Below are 24,130 nucleotides of genomic sequence, written 5' to 3'. Positions count from 1 at the left end.
CACAGCACAAAGTTTACGGATACAGATTCAGTCACAACATGGCATGCTTTTTAATTTTTGCAAATCCAAGTTGATATTTGAGCTTAGGGAACCATTTAGCACAAGTTGTATAGCCTGATATGCTCAATACATCACCATCTGCTCTTTGGTCAGCAAATCGACAGCTCCAAAATGGCCAAGATTTATACCAGAAACAGTTGGTTTCGACACGCGTGCCATATCAAGAAAGCACCCCTCCAGAGGCTAGGATTTCGTCCAACGCACCTAAGAGGGAATGATTCATGTTGGGTATCGCTTGCCAAACCAAAGTGGTCCGATTTACGAGTAGGTAGCTATGTAAAAGTTCAAGCTAACTCAACTAAACACTAGTGGTTTAGAGCCATCCGTAGGCCTCGACAATCCCGACGGACATAGACATTTTTTACAATAATAAAGATGTTGCCCTTTTGGGGCAATTACCACTCCCACTCTTGTGTACCTATGCCTTCAAAATCACATCAAACATGTCATGTCAACAAGCATCACAAGCATAAGGCAAGCAACCACATATAGTAATGCAACTACATACCAAATTCTAATCCTAAATTCAAATGACAATGGATGCAGGAGTAATCTCAACCGTCGAAGAGGGTGTTGGAATGGTGTCTTCTCCAACCACTCTAATCCATCAAACCTAATCTTATTCTAATCTACTCCTAATGCTACTCTAACTCTACTCTACTCCAACGGTTTTACAACTGATTGGAGCGGTTTTCTTATGGTAAAATAAGCATAGGAAGCACTCAACTAGCTTAGGTTATCGTTCCTCGCCAGTGGCGTAAGCAATGGGTTCAATAAAAATGCACACACACTTAAACCGGTTCACACATATTATCCACCCCAATGCTAAAGGATAAATAATACATGAAACTACACTTCCCGAATACAACTTGAAACTCAATTGAGCCCACTTTAATAACCCATAGTAATTACAAAGCATTTTAGTGCCCATTTACACATCCCCGTAATCGCAGCACACATTTTGTGATGACACTTAAATTTGTTGTTCTTAGCTCGCGTATCCATTTGATGAAGTTAGGTGCTTGAATCAAAGATATTAACATAAGCTTCGCAACAAAGGAACCCATATGTCCATCCAACTCCGTGTGTTTCATTTATGGCTAAGAATAATAAACAACCATTTCTGCATCTTGTAACTGCATTCCGGCTTTTATTCCAATTATCTTTAAAGCTCATTCCGGCACTGTTCCGGTGTCTTGGAACAATTACAACCATATACAAATGAAATCGAAGGAAGACCAAAAACCATACGCAAATGACATATGGCAATGATATACAAATACCAAACATAACAAAATAGGGCTATGAAAATATAGACAAACTCCAACTACCAACAACCAAAAATAGGTGAACACCTTGACATTGCTTCAGCTCTCAAGTTGTAGGAGTATCTGGAATAGGCCCCTACTACAAGACAAAACCATAACGCTAAACTGCATACATATTACAATGCAAACATTTGATACAAATATTTAACAATAGAAAGCATTGCGATTCGAGATCTTACCCCATGTACAACATTGTCCCAATTGATTTGGATGCGATCTCGCTCCAAACGCTCGAGGAGAGCATACAAATTGTTCTCGAATGTATATGTCTCCTCAGCTTGTATAGATGGCCTACTTACAACTCTCTCCTACATGCATAAACGAATGAAGAAATAAAGGGCCTAGATCAAATGCGTAAATGGCTAAAAAGAGAAAGCGTTTTGACGTATACTTATAAAATATGCATGGAAGGAATCCCATCCGCCGGATCCAAGATGCGAACTCCCCATGCTCTCCAATCTCTGTGCTTCCGAACTCTCTTGTTGAGTGTAGTATTGGGGGTTCTTGCCATGTGCGCCCTTACCTCCTTGTCCCACTGTTGTTGGTCCAAGTACTATGGCTTCTCTTGATATATAATTGACATCAATCGCTAATTGATATGAATTGGCTTTAATTGGTGTCAATTCATATCAATTTGTGTCAATTGACATTAATTGACATCAATTGATACCAAGTAACATTAATTAACACATAATTATATAATTGAAGTCGATTTCACTACTAGAAGAAGGTCACTTATCGACGATCATTTCCAACATTCGTTTCGTCATTGATATAAACGCTAGTAATTTCGTGTATATGAGCGTCGAAAAAGTCATGGTCGTTAAAAATGTCTAAATAGTCATTAAAAACGTATGGAAATGCATTTTTTTTTAATCTATAATTTCTAGGCATTTTTTATGTTTTAAAGGCTCCCTCCTATGTTTTGAAGCTCTCTTATCACTCTTGTTATTATATCGCAGAGAAAAAAAAAGAAATTATGTTATATTATTCTTTTAAGCCTTGGTTCATTGTTTTCTCAAGTTTTGATATATAGTTAAATGGTAATTTTGGGATTATTAAATGAATGTCTTTGACAAATAGAAATACTCCTCATCAACCTTCACTTCACATGCTATTATTAAGTAGCACTGAGAAATTCAAGTTAGTATCTCATGTGGAGCATGTATGATCTTGATGATGATTATAAGAATTTCATGAAAGAAGGAATTAAAATACAAGCATTCAATCATCTTCATCTTAACTCCATAATCGTGGCATATCAGAAAGATCCACTGTTAGAACAAGGAACTCTGTGATGTGGACTAGAGACTCTTGTACTAGCCACCCCATGGCCAGATGAAGCCCGATTGACAGCTTTAGTAGGCATTTATGCTGAAAAGCGTAGACAGAAGGTTTGGCATGATACAAACGTCAAAACTAGTCGCTTTTGTGAAGGTGATTTAGTACTACTATACACCTTGAAGAAACACAAGCGAAAGCTCAAAATGAGAGGACTTGGTCCATTTGTGATCAATACTTTGAGTCCGAGTGGTGCTGTGCGCCTAGAAACATTTGAAGGCGAGCAAATGAAAAATTTCATCAACGGGAGCTGTCTTAAGAAATACGAAGAGCCAATAACCCAAGAAATACTAGAAAAACTACACTTAGCTAAACGAAGATGAGAAGGTCTGGAGAAGATCAAGGAAGCTCAGGATGAGGCATGCTTGCATGTAGAAAGAGAAAAACTCAAACGAAAACAACACCGAGTGCTTGCTTGATCAATGGACACTAACGAAGGGAAAGATCGATTCATTGAACCATTCAAGATCGACACGACCTTTGAAACAACCTGAGCATCAATCGTAGTTTCAGTATTCATAGATACGGGATCTGACACAAGTATAATGTCATATGAAACATGGGAAGCCATTGGCAAACCTGAACCCAAATCTACTAGCTTCTCTTTTAAAAGTTTCAACAACACAGAGAGCACAAGCATAGGAACATGCTATGTCAAAATACACATTCAAGATGCACCTATGTATGAATTGTTCTATGTAGCTAACAAACAGGAAACGGTGGAGCGCGTTGTTTTGGGACGGTATTGAATGTGGTTAACCAAATGCATTTTGGATTGGGAACTCCGTCAGTACACCTTGAAGGTAAATTCTGTCACTTTAATAGGGCCTAGCTCGCAGATGACAACAAAAGAAGAAATTCTTTCACACTCAAGAAATGAATCCATTTCGTAAACAAGAAGGACAGATACAACTCCACTGGGAGCATTCACAACAACTACAGCAACTACAATTACACTTGGAGCTTCTAGCTCAAGAAAAAGCATTCCTCCATGTAAACAAAGCCAAGGAAGGGGGAAAGCACAACGGTGGGTTCCAAAGTATTCCCAACAGCAACAGGAGCGCTTACAGACAAATGAAAAAAGCACTAAGGATTACTCTTTATGAAAAAAGAAAAAGAAGTCACACTCACACACCACTTTACGTTGGGTGTCAAAGGCGCTTCTTGAAGCACAAGGCTATTACGAAGGCAAGTGTAACTTGTGGCTTCCAAAACCAAAAGCGTTACAACAATCCTCAAAACAAAGCATTGCTATGACCTCTATGTCAAATCAATCAACCAATGCTTCATCATCCCCAAGGCCAATCATGAACATCAATCAACCACAATCAAGTCCATCTGAGACAGTCAAACAAAGGTCGGTAGTCAAGGCAGTCTACAACAAAAAGAAGTACATTGCCACAAAAGACCTGCAAAAACCTTTGTTCAAACGACCTTCAAAAGTTCAACTCACGGCATGCAGGATTTATTCTCGATTATCAACGCTTAAGGAATCAAGAGCTACCTACCAAACAGGAAGCTTCACAACTTCACCAATCAAGGAGTGGGCCACATATCTTCAAGCTTTACTTCACATAAGCCCCTACATCCTTTTTTCAACACCTTTTCAAGAGAAGCACCTATGCCATCGGGGAGGAAATTCTATTCATTTGAAATACAAAGTCAAGTCACCAGTAATAGCTTTACGGGCATAAGCATCAGAGTCGGGCACTCTGTAGCCAAAATGTGCTCAGAGATCAGTCCCAAGCTTTATAGTAACACTGTGTTCTAAAAAATGTCAAACTATGTCTACTTGGCTAAGTATCTGCAACGAATTAAGTACATGTACATATCATTTCCCATTCCCATAATACATTCAACATAAGGTCGCTCAGAGAGCTAGTCTGTTAAGAGACGTAAAAATCAATTAAACTTAGGTGAAATCCTCTACAGTAAATGCCACTTAACAGATTGCTTTGGCTATCTCTTAAGTACCCTTAGGATTCATGCACAACATACAATTTCTCTATGCATTGACTGTGTAGCATATAACATCCACAAATCGGATGATGCATTAGACACGCTTCTTTAGACACCCAATGCACGAACACATATCCAAACACCCTAACACTTCCAAACCAGAATGGAAAGCAGGAAGGGGGGAGTTTAAACTCTGACTAACTCTTCAAGCACACAAAAGTACAGGAAGGGGGGAGAAAAGCCAAGCTTTGATTATTCAAAGAGACAAACAGGACAGAAAGGAGCAGCAAAGCATGGACAAAAGTACAGGAAGGGGGGAGAAAGCCAAGCTTTGATTATTCAAAGATACAAACAAGACAGAAAGGAGCAGCAAAGCATGGACAAACATGAAGGATGAAATTTTCTTCTTTGAGCATAAACACTTAGATCTATCACTAGATGGAGTTAAACATCAAGCAGAAACAAAAAAGAGTAAATGTGTACTTGCAGCAACCAATTCTGCTCAAATCAAGGTACAAAAATCAAGTTTTTGGCCAAACCAAGCATCAATTCAAAAAATCACTTTGATAGGAATGATGTACACATCAGCCAGTTCACAACCATCTATTCATCTATTCTCGGGTTTGGAAATCGACAATACACTGCCGATTTGCTGAGCTAGCAGGTAGAGGAAAATTGATCTGACAAAACCTGAGCCTTATTTAACAGGATTTCCATTATCTTTGTTTGTTTTATACAACCACCATCATCTTTTTCCATTACCATTTCTATAAAATCCATTGCTATTACTTGATTTCTATACAAGCCACCATCTATACAAGGTGTTCCCATTAACAATGACAGAGGTAATCCCTTCACAAACTAAGCTCAGTTATGCATGAATTTCTATAATAAGTATTGGGAATAGTTTTAGCATACTTTCTCTATTGGATTATGATAAAATTTTGCATTGTGAAATTGTGTTGCAGATTTTGTGGTTGTGCATTTTGAAATTTGAAATGTGAAATAAATATAAAGTGGATATTTTTTTATTTGGATGTTCAATGAAATGTAGGATGAAAGCAAGCAAGAGAATAAAAAGGAAGACAATAAGGTGGTTTTTGAAGCAAGGACTCACTGTGAATCATGCATATGCAAAGTGCATGATGCAATTGTGCATAATCCAGGTAAACTATTGTACAACTGTATAATTACTCATTTGTCTTGCATAAATATTATCCCCTTTTCATGTTTATTTTGTTTGCAATTTATAAGTAAACTTTCTGCCAGAGGGAAGTATGGCCATGCGGTGGCTAGTACAAGAGTCTCTAGTCCACATCACAAAGTTCCTTGTTATAACAGTGGATCCTGCTGATATGCCACGATTATGGAGTTAAGATGAAGATGATTGAATGCTTGCATTTTAATTTCTTCTTTCATGAAATTCTTAAAATCATCATCAAGATCATACATGCTCCACATGAGATACTAACTTGAATTTCTCAGTGCTACTTAATAATAGCATGTGAAGTGAAGGTTGACGAAGAGTATTTCTATTTGTCAAAGACATTCATTTACTAACCGCAAAATTACCATTTAACTATATATTACTGCTTGAGAAAACAATGAACCAAGGCTTAAAATAATAATATAACATAATTGCTTATTTTTTCTATGCGATATAATAACAAGAGTGATAAGAGAGCTTCAAAACATAGGAGGGAGCCTTTAAAACATAAAAAATGCCTATCAATTATAGATTAAAATTTTTTGCATTTCCACACTTTTTTTAATGACTGTTTAGACATTTTTAACGACCACGACTTTTTCAACGCTCATACAGACGAAATTACTGATGTTTATATCAATGATGAAACGAATGTTGGAAATGATCGTCGATAAGTGACCTTCTTCTAGTAGTGAAATCGACTTCAATTATATTATTATGCCTTAATTGATGTTAATTGGAATCAATTGATGTCAATTAATGTCAATTGACACAAATTGATATGAATTGACACCAATTAAAGCCAATTGATATCAATTAGCAATTGATGTCAATTATACGTCAATTGATGTCAATTATATATCAAGAGAAGCCATAGTACTTGGACCAACAAGAGTGGGACAAGGAGGTAAGGGCGCACATGGCAAGAACCCCCAATACTACACGCAACAAGAGAGTTCAGCAGCAGAGAGATTGGAGAGCATGGGGAATTCGTATCTTGGATCCGGCGGATGGGATTCCTTCCATGCATATTTTATAAGTATACGTCAAAACGCTTTCTCTTTTTAGCCATTTACGCATTTGATATAGGCCCTTTATTTCTTCATTCCTTTATGCATGTAGGAGAGAGTTGTAAGTAGGCCATCTATACAAGCTGAGGAGAAATATACATTCGAGAACAATTTGTATGCTCTCCTCGAGCGTTTGGAGCGAGATCGCATCCAAATCAATTGGGACAATGTTGTACATGGGGTAAGATCTCGAATCGCAATGCTTTCTATTGATAAATATTTGTATCAAATGTTTGCATTGTAATATGTATGCATTTTAGCGTTATGGTTTTGTCTTGTAGTAGAGACCTATTCCAGATACTCCTACACCTTGAGAGTTGAAGCAATGTCAAGGTGCTCACCTATTTTTGGTTGTTGGTAGTTGGACTTTGTCTATATTTTGATAGCCCTATTTTGTTATGTTTGGTATTTGTATATCATTGCCATATGTCATTTGCATATGGTTTTTGGTCTTCCTTCAATTTCATTTTTATATGGTTGTAATTGTTCCAGGAGCACCGGAACAGTGCCGCAATGAGCTTTAAAGATAACTGGAATAAAAGCCGGAATGCAGTTATTACGGGATGCAAAAATGGATGTTTATTATTTTTAGCCATAAATGAAGCACACGGAGTTGGATGGACATGTGGGTTCATTTTTTGCGAAGCTTATGTTAATATCTTTGATTCAAGCACCTAACTTCATCAAATGGATACGCGAGCTAAGAACAACAAATTTAAGTGTAATCACAACATGTATGCTGCGATTACGGGGATGTGTAAATGGGCACTAAAATGCTTTGTAATTACTGTGGCTTATTAAAGTGAGCTCAATTGAGTTCCAAGTTGTATTCAGGAAGTGTAGTTTCATGTATTGTTTATCCTTTAGCATTTGGGCGGATAATAGGTGTGAACCGTTTTAAGGGTTTCACTATAAATGTCACTTTTGCTAAAGAGATGGGGGTTCACTTGTTCATTCTTGTGAACTACACTCTCCTTGAGAGATCTAGCTTTGTAACCTCTTAAGAGCAACAAGCTTTCTAGCTTGTGTGCCCATGTACTTGATTAATCAAAGCAATCTATGTCTCTCTATTTCTCTTAATTAATCTCTTTATGTTACTGTTATTTAGCTTAAGCTTTCCATTGATTCTATGCATGCTTTGTTGAGTGTGTGTATGTGAATGGTAGAGCCCTTGAGCTCCACTTATCTTTGCTTGAGTTTGCTTGAGTAGTTGCTAGCTTGAAAGTGTGTGCTTGCTTGTAGTTAATGCTCTTTGAATGCTTGATGAAGTAGATTAAGGAGTGTGGGTTCGTAGAGGGAATGCCATTCCTTATGTGGGTAGGAAATGAGTGAGCTTGAGTAGTGTGTGTGCATGTTTATTGAACCCATTGCTTACACCACTACCAAGGAACAATAACCTAAGCTAGTTGAGTGCTTGCTATGCTTATTTTACCATAAGAAAACCGCTCCAATCGGTTGTAAAACCGTTGGAATAGAGTAGAGTTAGAGTAGCATTAGGAGTAGATTAGAATAAGATTAGGTTTGATGGATTAGGGTGGTTGGAGAAGACACCATTCCAACACCCTCTTCGACGGTTCACATTACTCTCGCATCCATTGTCATTTGAATTTAGGATTAGGATTAGGTATGTATTTGCATTACCATATGTGGTTGTTGCATGTCTTATGCTTGTGATGCTTGTTGACATGACATGTTTGATGTGATTTTGCAGGCATAGGTACACAAGAGTGGGAGTGATAATTGCCCCCAAAGGGCAACATCTTTATTATTGTAAAAAATGTCTATGTCCGCCGGGATTGTCGAGGCCTGCGGATGGCTCTAAACCACTAGTGTTTAGTTGAGTTAGCTTGAACTTTTACATAGCTACCTACTCGTAAATCTGACCACTTTGGTTTGGCAAGCGATACCGGACGTGAATCTCCCTCTTAGGTCCGTTGGACGAAAGCCTAGCCTCCGGAGGGGTGATTTCTTGATATGGCACGCATGTCGAAACCAACTATTTTTGGTGAACGAAGTTGCGAACTGATGTGATAGGTCATAAAAACTAAAAATTGAGGCATCCCATCTGCTTCACAGCATTGTCAGGGACTTGCCAGGTGAATTTCATTGTTCTCTGTTTTGGAAATCGACAGTCACATGTCGATTTGCTGACTTGGAGGACAGAGGAAAATTCATTTTGCAATTTTGAGCATAGGGCTGTGAGATCAGCAGAGCAAGGACAAGCTCTGATATAAATCTTGGCCATTTTGGAGCTGTAGATTTGCTGACCAAAGAGAAAATGGTGATGTACTGAGCATATCAGGCTATACAACTTGTGCTAAATGGTTCCCTCGTCGTTTTGATGTGCTCAATCACGGATGGTGAGCAGTTAAGGAATATGAATGACCATATCTTGGCATTCAATCGATCCCAGTGGATTGCTTCCTTTGACGACACAGAGTGCATGAAACATGAAGATGAGGACGATCCCTCTCCACTCTTCACCACCGGCCGGGGGATATCCTGAGACACCATCTCTAGAAGATCGTGTGTCTCCAGTACTGACTCCATGGTAAGCTATCGCAAAACACCGATGACATTTTACATTCACTAGACATCTCTCCTATTCTGCCACTCATGCTTGCAGTTACCTACTTAAATCATAATTTGATGTGTTAAAAGTCATAGCCACAGTGATAACTTCCCACTGCATGCAGGCCCTTTAATACTTATGTTCTGAATGAGCACCGTCCCTCCCCTCTTGAGCCTTCGATCGTTCAGAACATCTCTCAAACTTGTGGCAGGAGTGAAGCTAGTCATTGAAGCGATCGATCCTTGAGCTTGTGCGTAGGACGGCGCTCATTTACAGGACAACTTGAATAAAAAGAGGAATCGAGCCATAAATCATGACTGACTTATAAGAGATTGTTACATGTGATGCTACAGATTACAACATCTAAACAACCTTCTTATTTCTAGAAGACTGAACGCTCGCTCGAGACAAACTATCGAAGCACAACAAACTAATTAAACAAACTATAGGCCAATTAAATTGAGCCATTGAAAAGACTGTTAAAAGACTATTAAGTGGGTTAGTTGAGACATACGATCTCCTACATATTCAAGAGACGTAAGGAAAACAATACACCATACACATCAAGCCTTACTCACAGGCAAAAAGGAATCAGGATACACATGGGACATATAAGAGAGCGCAAATTCAAGACTCAGAACGATTCACTATGATAATATTCACAAAATAATGTACGTTTCTCGTATTTCTGTCCACAGACTTTACCAGGCTCGTAACTAAAAGTGTGTTACATCTTTATATTATCTACCTTCTTGCACATTCCCTCTCAAGAATTGACGGTACTCCATGAAGGGAGTGATCAAATCCACGTTACCGATCATCCTTGACACTTTTCTCGAGCACACAGCACCTCGCTTATTGCAAAAGTCTATCCAATCTTCATTACAAAGCCTGACATATAAAAACACAGAAGATGTGAGAAAAATTTGAAGATTGCAATGAGATGCAAGATGAAGACACTGCAACAATGAGATGCAAGATGAGATCCAAAACTTACAGAGACGCGCAGAAGCCAGTTAGAACCATGCAATGAGATGCAAGATGAGATACAAAACTTACATAGACGGGCAGAAGCCAGGTACAGATTGTTGTTAATCAGCCAATCTTGATAGGAACTCCTCACTTGACAGACTGAAAATAGCGACCATTCAATCACAAATGAGCCAAAGCTTACACTATGTTGTATCCTTATCTCTTTCTCAAAGAACTAGGAAGGTACCTGGACCATTGAATCCCAGTTCTCATAGTATGCTTCTTAGTATCTTTAATATCATGCTTCTCAAAATCTTCTACTCCACCAATGCCTCCCCATGTAGGAACATGCATAGCCCTGCTGAGATAACCAAAAATCAAAGCCTTGTGAAAACTTCAAAACCTGCAAGGGAATAATCCCTAAACCAAACTGCAATAAAAATCATGTGGAAACTTTGCAGACAATGCAAGATATTCAAATAGCCTAAATACCTTAGAACAATCATGCAAAAAGATAAACCCTAGAACAAACTGCATTCAAATCCCTGTGACAACTTTATAGACAATGTAGAACCCTAGAACAAAGCACAGGCGAGCCAAATAATTCCTAAACCTAGTTTGCAATCAACACCCTGTGGCAGCTTTGCAGACAATGCAAGACATAAAGATAACTCAAATATCTTAGAAACCATGCAAAGAAGATGACTCCACACTATCTCAGAAACAATGCCTCCACATTATCCGCCACGGACGTCCGTGGATGGGATCAACGCGCAGTCCATAAAGCCTCTGGGCTGTTGATTGCGGCCTCGAGCTGTGTGAACTTTCAATTGCTTTTGTGTACATTTTGTACCTTCACTATATTTCCATTACGCTCTTTTATTCTCAAAGCTTTGCACGTTTTTTGGGTTTTTGCACGTATTTGAAGGGCAAAAATTAGAGTTAAACGTTAAAAAATACATATAAATTACCTCAAAATAGGAAATCTAGAAAATTCTAGGATTTTTGAAGGGCAACCTTGCCCGTCAAAAAGCCACCCCGACTTAGTCTATTACTTCAACTTATTATGCTTGAAGCTTTACATCTTTGTCAAGCTTGGCAAGCGCACTTCCTGCTTTTCCAAGAAATTTAAGAAGATACACACAAATTAGTGTCTTCTTTAATAGTATGAATGATAATATCAGGTGAATTCACCTTTTGGCATGATCTATCTCTATGTCTTTGGGCCTACTAAAGATGGCAAGTGATAAAGATGATTTGCTATGGTGCGATGCACAAGCGCCAAATAGAATTTTCCCTATTTTTAAACTATTTTGAATGTGTAAGCCAACAATGCAGTTATATAACTATGACACTATGGGCTCACGTGGAGTTTCAACTTGTAGATGCCTAGGTGTGGTTGTAATGAGTAATTACAGGGGCTCTAAAGGCCTTGGGTGCCCAAACTGACAATTGTAAAAATATCAGAACAAGCTCTTGACCAATGTGGATAATGAGAGCTTGGGAGCTTGGTTATGGAGTCTTCCATTTCCTTGTTCACCTCCCACTTCTCTACTACATGTCTAATGCTTGGTCTTGTATGTATAGTTCGCTTGATCTTGCTTGTGTGCTTCTATGCGCATTCATGAGCCATCGTTCTCTCTCTCTATGTGTGTGTGTGTGTGTAGAGTGGGATTGGAATGTGTGAGCTTCGTAGGATTGTGCATTGCTTGCCGCCTCTTCCACTCCTGATGTGCATGCTTGTAGTATATGGTGCATGGGAGTAGCAACAAGAAGTGTGATTCCTTACGTAAGCACACTCGTATGTGGGTGAACTAGAGAGGAAGTCAGGCTATGGCTTGCTTCTAGCTTTGTGCTCGTAACAAGGGAGTCCACTCTGCGCTCTTTGCAACAAAGTCTCCATCCCAATTGTGAGATGTCTGTCCCGTCTACGTGCACATAACTGGGTAAGGAGCTACTCGTCGAATTAATAATTTAGTTGTCAATCTTCAGCTCCAATGGCGACGACCACACACCTCTCAACCTCGGTGATCAACCCTCAAGCGACAATACTTTCCTCCTAATTAATGTCCATCTCTCTCTCTGATCTCTATCTCTCTCTCTCTCTACTTCACGTGCATGCTTTTGTTCACAAATGCTATGTCTCTAGTTGCTTGTTCAATATACACATAGGCATGTATGGGCTAGTTGTATGTGTGTGATGTTGAATCAAGCATAGCCTAACCATGTTAGGTTGTTGAACTATGCTTATGAAATGTGTGTGCTTGCATGATGAAACGCTTGCACAACATCCTAGCTTAAGAACACCTCGTCGACTTATGCAGGTCAAACTTGGTGTGTGTATGTGTGTGTATGTGCGCGCGCGCGTGTGTGTGTGTGTGTGTTTTCCAATCACTTCTTAGGTTAGACCAAATGAGCTGGAGACAGGATTCAGACATACACTGATTTCAACAGGTCCTTTAGAATTTACAGAGAATGTACAATCAAAACCAAAATGTTCAAGAAACAATTAGAAGTAGGGCCAAAACATAAGAATGATAATTATAGTTGTCCACAATGTTAGCATCCAAACAACAAATTGCAAGAAGGGGGAAGACTGTTACCGACCACTATCAACAACACAAACCATGTTAGAACATATTTTGTATATGTTGGAAGGCAGGTGCCATGGTCTGCCCCCACTTGTTATCGCGGTCACCAACAAAAACCTTAAGATGTGTGTGCCCACATACTTATTGTTCTACTATATTTTGAGCTTTAAGAATTAGCTTATAAAGGTTGATGCTACTAAGGTAACAATAATCTAGAATGTTCAAGCTGTGTGCATAATCAGAATAGGAATAACACTTGTATTTCAGAAAATGTGTGCCCATTCCCAAGTGGTCTGAGTAGTAGAAAGGGAGTTACCCATACCTACTGCTCAAATCATTGGAAAATTTTACTATCATGTTTACTGAGTTCTTGCACTAACTAAAGGATTTAGAGTGAGATTAACATCCCATAATCATTACATGCATAACTATTATAAATATTTTTAGATATATATTTGTCTTTCCATATGGCTTGTGCATTCTATCCATCTTTGTTGTCTCTTGCTACTTGTTGCGTCTAGTTGGTTCTTATTGAGGTGAACTCCTAGTCTTCATCATGTGCATTCACATGTAGATAGTTGTGACTATAGTTGGTTAACTCTCCCAATGGTGGAGTGCTTGTTCTTCTTAAAGAATTTTATGAAACCTTGATGCCATTGTGTTGAATAAGGTTTGTTTTTGCGATTTTGAAAGCGCTTGTGTAAGGTACTTGAAATGAAGTTGATATGGTCGAGGTACCATTTTTGGAAGTTCAAAAAGCACTTATGGTACGTATAGGAATTAATGCTCCATGCACTATTTGGCATTAGGGTGTCTTGGTCCTTGGACGAGTCCTTGGACGACTCAACTTTAGGTATTGAGTAATCAAATACAAAAGGGCTATTGTCCACCCTCCAAAGCATGCATCCCAACAACTACACCCACTACTGCAGCGTGAGGGGTGTTGAGTGTTGCTACATGAAATGCCAACAAATTTTAACTAGCAACCATCATTGCCAGCTAAAGACTATCACACACATAGGCCAGTTTGTACTCATACAACAATGTAGACATGACATCAATCACCCAAACCAGTAAGAAGGTTCCATATTATACACACATATAGGCCACTTTGTACTCATATAACAGTGTAGACATAACACCAATCACCCAAACCAGAAATACCAAAAACTGAATGCCAGTCCAATCATTACATTGCCCCTCCAATTGCTCCACGGACAAGCTAGTAAGAGTAACAACTAGTCATTTAGGATGACTATACCAACAATATATTTGGCCCTAGTACAATGAATTGTGATAAAAAAGCATCATATCTTACATACCAATTACAAAACCAGAATCACAAGCAGTTCCTTCAGCAAGGTAAGAAGACCAGATAACAGTCATGTAGTACTCCAAGTGTGTTCATGAGGAGTAGCTAGAACCATTATGGATAGACTTGATGGTGAGTGTATGTTTAGGACAAAACTATCAGCCACACCATAAACAAATAAGTACCACCCTACTACTCCCATGAGATTGCAAAGCCAACCATTATCAATATGAGTATGTGCATAGCAGTAAACTATAAATTGAATAATAACAGCCAGTTGCACTTCTAACAGAAATCCAACCTTCACATCACACGTACCCTAGTACACACCTTATGGAATTCAGGACCAAAGTCCATCCTAGTTTGTTAACTGTATACCAACATTGGTGATCCTAGCCAATACAAGATAAAAGACCACATAAGCCTACCAAAATTGCCAGACCAAAAACTTCCAACCCATGAACCCTCATAATTAACATCACGCCCTCATGTTGGAGGTGGACAATATACTATGGGTGAATAGCATGTATGCCTTCAGATAACCCCTAGAACTGTTCTAGAGTATAGCCTATGGTAGTCAATGGCTTCTACGGCAAGCCAATAAGAGGTGGTAATTTATGATGAACACACCATTCCTTTTAAAATAATAGTCCAGAGGCATTATGATTGGCCCCTAAAACCCTATAGTGTGGCATTCTTATCATCAAAATCACAACACAAGTTTCATACTAAAGCATCATAGTGAATACTATCAAAGTGCCCCTAAATAGAAGCTACACTAGACTAAATATCATGTATGATCAAGACCATGCTACCAGAAGAGTATCAGCAAAATGTAATCCTTAAGCATATGAGCACCTAAGCGTAATTGCTTGCCGTGAAAACGGCCAAAAGAAAGAAAATTCTACTAAAAAACAATGATAGATTACATGGGTAGGGTTCACATGGATTATGGCCGATCAAGACAAAAACGGAGACAAGATGTTGTGACGTTGTGCATAAGAATATGCATGAAAGAGCCACAAGGGTATGAAGACCAAGGGATGGCCGCCTTTTCCAATTTTTTCGATGTACTTAACCTAGGCTACACCCTGTGTAATTAGAGATGTCTTTTCGTAAATCCAACACCCAATTTTGAAATTCACCTTGTGATTCGAGAAGAGGAGATAGAGGTTGTATATAGTGCCTAGTGCCTACTCCAATTACAAGCCAAGACATGTAATTTTCTGAACTCCCAAGCTTAAACTAGTTCTAGTTTTGAAAATGGCCACTCTAGGTGTGAAACCTTGGCATGAATTATATAGTCCAAAATAGCTCATTTTGACACACTTCTTTGATCACGCTTTGGAAAAGAGATTCTTCATCTCAGACTCATGAATTCACAAGGTCCAAGTGGACATACATGATACCTAGTGCCTCTAGATCATTTTTGTACAAAGAATAACTACTTGTGGCAATGTTACAATCTTAGACTCAATTTCTGTAAGGACAACCTCCAATGGGACATATTCATTTGGAAGCATTGAAAGTGTTAGTCCAAGTATACCCACCTCGATAGTGACACTCATTCACTGATCAAGGAGATCATTATATGGTAGGCAATGGGTCCATATGCTTTAAGACAAAGACATACCTGTGATCAAGCAATAATGTCTAAAAAATATATATCCATAGAGAGAGCAATGGTCATGCACATATGACTATCCAAGGATTTGAATTGACCCTTAAGCAAAAGCCTTAACTACGTTCCAAACTCTCAAGGGATAGTCATGCATATGATTATCCAAGGATTTGACTTGAGTCTCAAGGGAAAAGCCTTATCTACGTTCCAAACCCTAGGATTACGGATTTCAACTAATTTTGAAACCCTAGTCAAAACATAGAAGAGAACACAAAAAGGGGATTAAACATAATACCCTAACCCAAATTTTTAATTCCGAGCAATGTTGACCAAAATCTTCTTAGGAAACCACTTCAGTTCTTGCTTGGTGGATCTCGTCTGATTGACTTGAGGCTTGGTGTATCTGATCACCGGCCTCCAGTGTTGGGTGGTCTTTGATTGCCGTGTCTTCTCTTCTAGAAAACGTTGATGGCTTGATTGGATTTGAAGAAGAGACTTCGGAATCCACAATTGTGTATTCCCCTCATAATAGCCTTATGCTTGGATTAGATCGTCTGGGACAATCCACTCTTGGTATGTTATGCCTTTGATTCTTCTCTCTTCGCGAGGATCCAGACTAGGAGCCTCTTTCCCTTAGTTGATATTTGAGCTATGCTTTCCTTAGGAATCCATGTCTAAACATACCGATTAGTTTGACCCATGGATGGTTGTCCTCTTCTTGGATTTGATCTCCTTTTCTTGCGCCTTTGTTGTTGCATTCTTTGTTGTCGCTGTTTGAGCTCCTGGTGTTAGAATATCTATTGTCGAAGGCACTTTGTATGCTATGAACTCTAGCTCCAATTGTGAGATGTCTATGTCCCGTCTACGTGCACATAACTGGGTAAGGAGCTACTCGTCAAATTAATAATTTAGTTGTCCATCTTCAGCTCCAATGGCTACGACCACACACCTCTCAACCTCGGTGATCAACCCTCAAGCAACAATACTTTCCTCCTAATTAATGTCCATCTCTCTCTCTCATCTCTATGTCTCTCTCTCTCTACTTCACGTGCATGCTTTTGTTCACAAATGCTATGTCTCTAGTTGCTTGTTCAATATACACATAGGCATGTATGGGCTGATTGTATGTGTGTGATGTTGAATCAAGCATAGCCTAACCATGTTAGGTTGTTGAACTATGCTTATGAAATGTGTGTGCTTGCATGATGAAACGCTTGCACAACATCCTAGCTTGAGAACACCTCGTTGACATATGCAGGTCAAACTTGGTGTGTGTGTGTGTGTGTGTGTGTGTGTGTGTGCACGCGCGTGTGTGTGTTTGTGTTTTAGAATCACTTCTTAGGTTAGACCAAATGAGCTAGAGAGAGGATTCAGACATACACTGATTTCAACAGGTCCTTCAGAATTTACAGAGAATGTACAATCAAAACCAAAATATTCAAGAAACAATTAGAAGTAGGCCGAAAACATAAGAATGATAATTATAGTTGTCCACAATGTTAGCATCCAAACAACAAATTGCAGGAAGGGGGAAGACTGTTACCGACCACTATCAACAACACAAACCATGTTAGAATATATTTCGTATATGTTGGAAGGCAGGTGCGATGGTCTGCCCCCACTTGTTATCGCGGTCACCAACAAAAACCTTAAGATGTGTGTGCCCACATACTTATTGTTCTACTATATTTTGAGCTTTAAGAATTAGCTTATAAAGGTTGATGCTACTAAGGTAACAATAATCTAGAATGTTCAAGCTGTGTGCATAATCAGAATAGGAATAACACTTGTATTTCAGAAAATGTGTGCCCATTCCCAAGTGGTCTGAGTAGTAGAAAGGGAGTTACCCATACCTACTGCTCAAATCATTGGAACATTTTACTATCATGTTTACTGAGTTCTTGCACTAACTAAAGGATTTAGAGTGAGATTAACATCCCATAATCATTACATGCATAACTATTATAAATATTTTTAGATATATATTTGTCTTTCCATATGGCTTGTGCATTCTATCCATCTTTGTTGTCTCTTGCTACTTGTTGAGTCTAGTTGGTTCTTATTGAGGAAGAACTCCTAGTCTTCATCATGTGCATTCACATGTAGATAGTTGTGACTATAGTTGCGTAACTCTCCTAATGGTGGAGTGCTTGTTCTTCTTAAAGACCTTTATGAAACCTTGATGCCATTGTGTTCAATAAGGTTTGTTTTTGGGATTTTGAAAGCGCTTGTGTAAGGTACTTGAAATGAAGTTGATATGGTCGAGGTACCATTTTTGGAAGTTCAAAAAGCACTTATGGTACGTATAGGAAATAATGCTCCATGCACTATTTGGCATTAGGGTGTCTTGGTCCTTGGACGACTCAACTTTAGGTATTGAGTAATCAAATACAAAAGGGCTACTCTCCACCCTCCAAAGCATGCATCCCAACAACTCCCACCACTGTTGCAACGTGAGGGGTGTTGAGTGTTGCTACATGAAATGCCAACAAATTTTAACTAGCAACCATCATTGCCAGCTAAAGACTATCACACACATAGGCCAGTTTAAACTCATACAACAATGTAGACATAACATCAATCACCCAAACCAGTCAGAAGGTTCCATATTATACACACATATAGGCCACTTTGTACTCATATAACAGTGTAGACATAACACCAATCACCCAAACCAGAAATACCAAAAACTGAATGCCAGTCCAATCATTACATTGCCCCTCCAATCGCTCCAAGGACAAGCTAGTAAGAGTAACAACTAGTCATTTAGGATGACTATACCAACAATATATATGTCCCTAGTACAATGAATTGTGATAAAAAAGCATCATATCTTACATACCAGTTACAAAACCAGAATCACAGGCAGTTCCTTCAGCAAGGTAAGAAGACCAGATAACAGTCATGTAGTACTCCAAGTGTGTTCATGAGGAGTAGCTAGAACCATTATGGATATACTTGATGGTGAGTGTATGTCTAGGACAAAACTATCAGCCACACCATAAACAGATAAGTACCACCCTACTAGTCCCATGAGATTGCAAAGCCAACCATTATTAATATGAGTATGTGCATAGCAGTAAACTGTCAATTCAATAATAACAACCAATTTCACTTCTAACAGAAATCCAACCTTCACATCACACGTACCCTAGTACACACCTTATGGAATTCAGGACCAAAGTCCATCCTAGTTTGTTAACTATATACCAACATTGGTGATCCTAGCCAATACAAGATAACAGACCACATAAGCCTAGCAAAATTGTCAGACCAAAAACTTCCAACCCATGAACCCTCATAATTAACATCACGCCCTCATGTTGGAGGTGGACAATATACTATGGGTGAGTAGCATGTATGCCTTCAGATAACCCCTAGAAATGTTATAGAGTATAGCCTATGGTAGTCAATGGCTTCTACGACAAGCCAATAAGAGGTGGTAATTTATGATGAACACACCATTCCTTTTAGAATAATAGTCCAGAGGCATTATGATTGGCCCCTAAAACCCTATAGTGTGGCATGCTTATCATCAAAATCACAACACAAGTTTCATACTAAAGCATCATAGTGAATACTATCAAAGTGCCCCTAAATAGAAGCTACACTAGACTAAATCTCATGTATGATCAAGACCATGCTACCAGAAGAGTATCAACAAAATGTAATCCTTAAGCATATGAGTGCCTCCTACCACCCATCACTAGTTTGTTTAGATTATGTGAAGCACAACTGTATCAGACGAATTCCAACCATCACTTCAAAAGGTAACCTATTACCAGAGTCCATCCCAATTTGTGTATTGTATATCAACAATAATGATTCTGGCATGAAACCATATTACCCATGCCTATTAAACCAATACTTGCTAAGCCCAAGAAAACTTTCTTTCATAAACCTACTATTAAAATCCTAATATATTATGATACAAAAGTTTATACACCAACCAGGTAAACAAAAAACTACCTGGAATATTCTTGAGTAAAGCCAATGGCAGTAAGATGGGACCTAGAGATAGAGTATAGTGAGCTTAATCATTCTTGCCTCAGATAATCATGCCATGTCTAGAGCAGTGAAACCTTATCACCAAGGCTATGTGTTAGGTTCCAAGATAGAAAACAACTACCAGTCTTAGGACATAAACTAGAAACAGGGCATCCTTCAAAGCATTGCATTGACAAAGCAAGGTGCTACTACATACATACAATATGGTAAGCAAGGTTAGTTATACCTAGCCCACATACCAGAATAACCCACCAATGTGGGGCCAAAAGGGTCATAACTACCTTGAGATTAAAGTAGAAGGATCAAAGGTAAGCTAGCAAGTTAATAGCATAGCTTTTAATAAAAAAAAACTTAGATGAGAAATTTACAACTCTTGATATAAGTCTGCAGTTAAAATAGTCTGAGATAAAATAAGTGACATCAATAGAAGCTTGTAATTCAATGGAATGTGGGGTTCCACATGTATGGGAGGTCCCATAAAGGTACAACAAAGATAGATCAGTAATGAGAGTGTGTGTAAAAGCTGAGAGAAGAGCTTGCCATGAGGGTGATTTTCCAATTAGGAGATGCATGGAAGAGTCAATTCGTGCAAAGAGGCTCAAAATAGCCTTGCTTTATCTCCCACCCTCTCTGACATGAAAATAATACACGACCTCTCTCTACCTCCTCTTCCTCACTCCCTCTCTCTAACTTGATCAAAGTTTTGATACCAATGTGAGAGCAGGGGGAGAGAGACATGCCACCAACCACCCAATCGATGCACTCTTAAAGTGGCTCCTTAGCATGCATGCCGTCCACATGGCAGGGCCTTCTCCTAGGCCGCTTGCAACATGGCCATGTCCCTAAGACCATTGTCTCAAGCCTCATGTCACCTTTGTCTTGACACATTTTTACTACAAGCACGTGTCCTTTCACTCGCATACCTTCCTCCTATACATACCTGTCCGCACATCTCTACCACAACATCATAGCCTGGGTCTTTACATGTGCTATGCACTCCAATTGTTGCACAAGGGGTACATTGTTGCAAGAAAAAAGAGAGAGCTATGATGGAAACTAAGCTTGTAGGTGTCGTTGAAGAGCGCTAACACCATGAAGGAGAAAGACCTTTTCCTTCTCTCTTCCTGAGAGAGAAGGTGACAAGAGAGTGACTTTAATCTTGAATTGAGGGACATAACCAGGGAGAACATGATGGAAAGAGAAGAGCTTACTTAGAATACTACCGGTTTAGTGTGTAACAAAAAGAGGGAGAGTGTACTCCTTATGTAGGTACACAAGCGGGAGTGAAAGGATCCCTAAAAGCGGGCCTCCTTTATCTTGCTTTTCTCTTGTTTTTAACATGGTTAATGCCTGATTGAAGAAGCTTCCTAAAAAGATTGGAATTCTTGAATAGATTTGGGCTGATTTGTGCCTCTTTTTCCTGTAAGGCTTATAGAATTTCCCTTTATCGTGTATTTGTTGTCCTTTTCATCCTCGTGGTAATCTGTTTGACACATCCAGTACCATCCCAAAGTGGCATCTTCGACTGTGTTTGTTGACCAGGGTTAGCAACATGAAAAGTACAGTACATGGGCGATAGTTTTATTCTGAATTTTAAGATTACAGACCCTATGCATTCTTTGTCTTCTGGCTCTAGAGGAGTTAGAGTCGGCTTACCCAACGCTTCCCAAACCTCATACGACACTAAGCTCTAATTTCGTCTAGGATCAACCTTTGCAAACACAAACACAATAGTCTTTTCAGACACAAGACTGACCTTTATATGTGAGTGTTTGGTCAATTTGTATGTTCCTTTATCTACGACCTTTGTGATAGATGACATTAGTGCCCGGTCAAAACCTGGTGGAACACCAAGTGATGCTCTTGGAGGAGACATAGAAGAAGGAGCTCCCCCCTTCCTAGATTGCTCATCACTCTTAGGAAGTTGTACCATTTCATATTCATTACCATAGTCATCCAAAAGAGTTAGCTTTCCATTCCCACGACTAAATTGAGGTAAGTCAGCACTACACTAGGTGGATCGACATCTTGGTGTGCCGTTTTAACAACCTGGTAAAAGTTTCCCTTCTCGTCTTCATACTCATAAAAATACGGAGAAATATTGTAAACCAGCTATATGCGGTGTTTTGGTATTGTGGCTTGGTCGTTTGATGAGACCTGTGTGGGTTTCGTTGGCCATGACACTGTTGTCGGCAAGACATTTCCAATTTGCCTCTGTTCAACGTTATTGTGCAAAGAAAAATACTCTCTCTTGCATCTCAGGAATTTTTCATTGGTTGGGAGTATGATCCATTTCATAGTACTCTCTAATAGAGTTATCATTGTCTGAGCCTGTATCATCAAAATCCATATAGACTCTTATCATTCTTATAGGGACAATGTCATAGCCATTAGGATCACAAAATTGAGTTGGTTTTGGCACTGTGCAGACATCTAAAGCGGCTAAGACATGGATCCACTCTTGGGATCTAATTGGTGCTCTAGAAATGGAAGTGGAATATATGCCTCATCTGGCACATCTTTGTCAATAATTACATCTTCAGGCTCCTTACATGAAGCTCCACAAATCCATAAGCCACCAGCCCTATCCACTGATATGGTCTCATCGGATTCTATTGAAGAACTAGAATCGAAATCCTCGACTGGGGATTAAGAAACATCTCTGTAGCTATGATTTTTGAGGTTTACTCGTGTGAGTGCACTCTCTTGACGGAGATACAAATATTGTAACCCCAATCCTGAATCATTCTAAATTGGTGCATGAATGGCCTACCCAGGACCCGGGGGATTCACTCTATATACAAAACGGGACGCCACCTGGGAGCGGACAACTTTGAAAAAACCCCTATATACGACTCATATTAGGGAATATGAACCCCCCCTTCTACGTTTATACGACAATCAATGTAGAAAACTATCATACCCCTATCTTACATATAAAATTTAGGTCTCACATGATCTGACTGAGTAAAACTAGTCAAAGAGCGTGTAGCATAGAGACTGTCACTGTACTAAGGAACCACTGCTATTGATAACTAGATGTACCATCAATGTGTCTTAGTTTGAGTTTCAAACTATGTGCCTGTTTAGCATGCACTCTAGCTATTCTCAATTTTGACCCATCTAAATCACTCAAAAAACATGGTTATGAAGTTGTGTTAGGTTCTTCGTTTGAATTTGCATCTATACAAACTCTTTATAGCTTTCATCCCTCAACAAATGAACTTTAATCACAAAACAAGAAGTTGATACAAAGCAAGAAGTTGATACAAAGCAGTGTTAGTTCTTGCATGTATCTTTGTAGCTATTGCCTCACAAGTTCAAGGGTAGACTCTTTTGGGAAGCCATAATTTTGAAACACAAAAACTTCCTCTCATTTTCACATTTTTTCACTTCTCCCCCCCATAAATATGATACCCCCTCCCTTATTTTTAAGCTTGGGAGATAAATTATTTGGGGCCTGCCTCTAACTTATACGCTTATGTAACTTGTAAAAAAACCCCCCTCCCCTTCACTTACGTGGTGCGGTAAGTTTTCCATGGTGAATCCCTCGGGACCCAAGATTACCTCATAGTTGGTGTTTTTGTCAAAGTCGACAATAGCAAAGGTATGCTCATACTCGATGCCACATGAGTTCACAAGAACCTGCTTAAGCAATCCGATAGGGTTCTCTAAACTCCCCTCTGCCGAATGCAAATTCATTCTCGTTCTTCAAATCATTGGGTTTTTCCATTTTCTCCATATAGCCTTTGTTGCAATACTTACTCTTGCCCCTATCCAAGATAGCTATAGATATGAACTTATCTACTTCCACAGGGAGGGTAGTATTCCCTTCGTCGTCTTCATAGTATTTGCCCACTTTATTGAGTGGGACTGGAATAGGTTGTGTATGCACATGAGAGTGTTCGTTGAAGAGATCTTTTAGTCCTAAGGACCTACGCTTTGGTTCTTGCCCACCCATAAATGCTGCTACCTCATCCCAAAGTTCTGGTTTGACCCTTAGCAAGTCTGTAAGCGGAAGGGTACATGTTACAGGTGCTGACAACAATGCTTGCAAGTTTAACGTATCTTTCTTTTTTGGAAGAAGCT

At 39.1% G+C, this 24,130-nt stretch overlaps 1 long non-coding RNA gene and 2 pseudogenes across 1 annotated transcript; 1 reads left to right on the top strand and 2 right to left on the bottom strand.

Annotated features, from left to right (window-relative positions):
- The first annotated feature begins 2,875 nt into the window (after positions 1 to 2,875).
- LOC147420542 (uncharacterized) lies at positions 2,876 to 6,569 on the top strand (annotated as a pseudogene).
- A 3,645-nt stretch (positions 6,570 to 10,214) lies between these two features.
- On the bottom strand, positions 10,215 to 11,310 carry LOC147420541 (uncharacterized). The gene is made up of 3 exons (XR_015187045.1): positions 10,757 to 11,310; positions 10,597 to 10,668; positions 10,215 to 10,428 (listed from the first exon to the last, which is right to left on the bottom strand). It is a non-coding gene; the product is annotated as an uncharacterized LOC147420541 (long non-coding RNA).
- Positions 11,311 to 21,408: 10,098 nt separating this feature from the next.
- On the bottom strand, positions 21,409 to 22,391 carry LOC147420540 (uncharacterized; annotated as a pseudogene).
- Between the last annotated feature and the right edge of the window lie 1,739 nt (positions 22,392 to 24,130).

The sequence above is a fragment of the Adiantum capillus-veneris genome, chromosome 28, assembly GCF_014529385.1.
Source record: "Adiantum capillus-veneris isolate H3 chromosome 28, ASM1452938v2, whole genome shotgun sequence".
NCBI lineage: Eukaryota > Viridiplantae > Streptophyta > Polypodiopsida > Polypodiales > Pteridaceae > Adiantum > Adiantum capillus-veneris.
The sequence above is the reverse complement of the archived record's forward strand: the minus strand, read 5'-3'. Positions and strand labels throughout refer to the sequence as shown.